This window comes from Amphimedon queenslandica, unplaced genomic scaffold (genome assembly GCF_000090795.2).
Source record: "Amphimedon queenslandica unplaced genomic scaffold, v1.1 AMPQUscaffold_7590_Cont20461, whole genome shotgun sequence".
NCBI classification, from domain to species: Eukaryota; Metazoa; Porifera; class Demospongiae; order Haplosclerida; family Niphatidae; genus Amphimedon; species Amphimedon queenslandica.
The window spans coordinates 1-2,156 of NW_003552128.1; the positions used below are offsets into that span (position 1 = coordinate 1).

At 32.2% G+C, this 2,156-nt stretch overlaps 1 long non-coding RNA gene across 1 annotated transcript; it reads right to left on the reverse strand.

Annotated features, from left to right (window-relative positions):
• Window positions 1-621: 621 nt before the first annotated feature.
• LOC109591652 (uncharacterized) lies at window positions 622-1,895 on the reverse strand. The gene is made up of 4 exons (XR_002189910.1): window positions 1,720-1,895; window positions 878-919; window positions 775-831; window positions 622-719 (listed from the first exon to the last, which is right to left on the reverse strand). It is a non-coding gene; the product is annotated as an uncharacterized LOC109591652 (long non-coding RNA).
• Between the last annotated feature and the right edge of the window lie 261 nt (window positions 1,896-2,156).

Below are 2,156 nucleotides of genomic sequence, written 5' to 3' on the forward strand. Positions count from 1 at the left end.
GCTCATAAACTCAAAATTATTTGTTGGAATCAGCTCAAACTTATAAGGACATTAATGTGCATCATAAAATGTAATAAAAATTTGAGGTGATTTCAGAGCCAGTTTTTGGAAAAAACCATGGACTATAGCCTTGGGTATTTTTCAGAATTTTGACATTTTCTTAAAATGGCCGTAACTTGAAAAATTAAAGTTGGAATCAGCTCAAGCTTGCTACACAGCATAAGGACATCAATATGCATCAGAAAATTTAATAAAAATTTGGGGTGATTTCGGAGCCATTTTTTGAAAAAACATTGGGCATTTTTTAGAATTTCGGTGTTTTCTTAAAATGGCCTTAACTTAAAAAATTAAAGTCTAAATTAGGTCAAACTTGCCCTACAGCATACATGTAAGTACATCAATATGTATCAGAAAATGCAATAAAAATTTGGGATGTAAACATTATGTGCTTTTTGAGATTGACCATGTCTAATTATTTGCTAGGTGTGGCTATTATGAGTGTGGCTGATATACTGTTATTATTACATTGTTTGATCCATAAATTATGGGTAGTTTCATTTTTTTGGATTAACCACTACCCTCTCTCTTTCTCTCTCCCTCCCTCTCTTTCTCTCTCTCTCCTTTACATCTTTCATGGTCTGAAGATCCATTGGAAACTTTATCAAATTATAATAGTCAGGCACATCTTTTGAGGAAACTGGCTTACAAAAAGGCCAATACTAAAAAAGGGGAACAAACACTACTCCTCCCTCCATTCTATTCTTTCTCTCTCACCTCTTGAACAGCACTCAGTTTATTAACAATCTTCTCTAAAGCAGCAGCAAACGGCACCTAAGGAAAGCAACAAAGGTTAAGTATAGCAATATTGTACTAGTACCTCTGGGTTGGTCCGTCTTCTCCTTCCAGCTTTAGCTTTTTTCTATAAATAAACAACACAAGTATGTTCAGGTGCTTTATGCACTAAAAAACTTAGCATACTTCTACGTAGCATAAAAACATTGATATCTATCAAAACTGCAATGAATTATCTTTAGTATTATTTGTAAATTTCAAATGGCAGCATATTAAAAAAACTTCCAGCACAAATTATAAAATTATTTAAAAATAGGATGGGCTATTGCCATGGTTAATACTATGGGACAATATCATGAGCTATAGCCAAAAAACATCAATAGGTATTTCTATTACATTTTCTGATATACATGTATGTACATTGATGGACTTATGCAGTTGCAATTTTTTAATGCTCGTAACTTGACAATTAATTATTGGATCAGCTCAAACTCAGCACATAATATAGGACATCAACTATGTATAAGATATTGTAATAAAAATTTAGGGTGATTTTGGAGCCATTTTTTGGGAAAAACCGAGTCATAATTATTTTTTAGAATTTTGGCGTTTTCTTAAAATGGCTGTAACTTAAAAAATTGAAGTTAGAATTAGCTAAACTTTCTATACAGCATAGGAACATCAATATGTATCAGAAAATGTAATAAAAATTTGGGGTGATTTTGGAGCCATTTTTTGGAAAAACGACGGGCTTAATTTTTCAGAATTTTGGCGCTTTCTTAAAATGGCTGTAACTTGAAAAATTGAAGTCAGAATTAGCTCAAAATTTTTATACAGCATAAGGATATCAATATGTATCAACAAAATAATAAGAATTTAGGGTGATTTTGGAGCATTTTTTCGCTCCAAAATCCCCATGTAAATCACCATGGTTTTTCTTCTTTGCTGCCATTTGTATCACCTTGTGAAACAGCATCAGTGGCTCGGTCAGTGGATGTTTCTTCACTCTTTGTATCATCATCACTCTGAGCCAGCATACTGCTAGTATTCATACTGCTGGCATCTTTTACTGGTTCAATAGTATTTTTACTAGAAATAAAAAATTTTTGAAAAAAATAGAATGAACTTGCACTGTACAAAGAACAAGATACAGAATACATAACTAGTCATAAATAATCAAATTTCCTTGATTAAACACTGACGGACCATATCCACAGCATGCTATCTTAAACAGTAGTCAAGTAAAGAGTGCTTTTAGACACAATGTCTCAAAAAATTAATGAGTGGGTGTGGTTCAACTATCGACAATTATTTTAATTTATAAAATTTAACAGAAAGTGATGAGCAATGCTCCGAATATAACA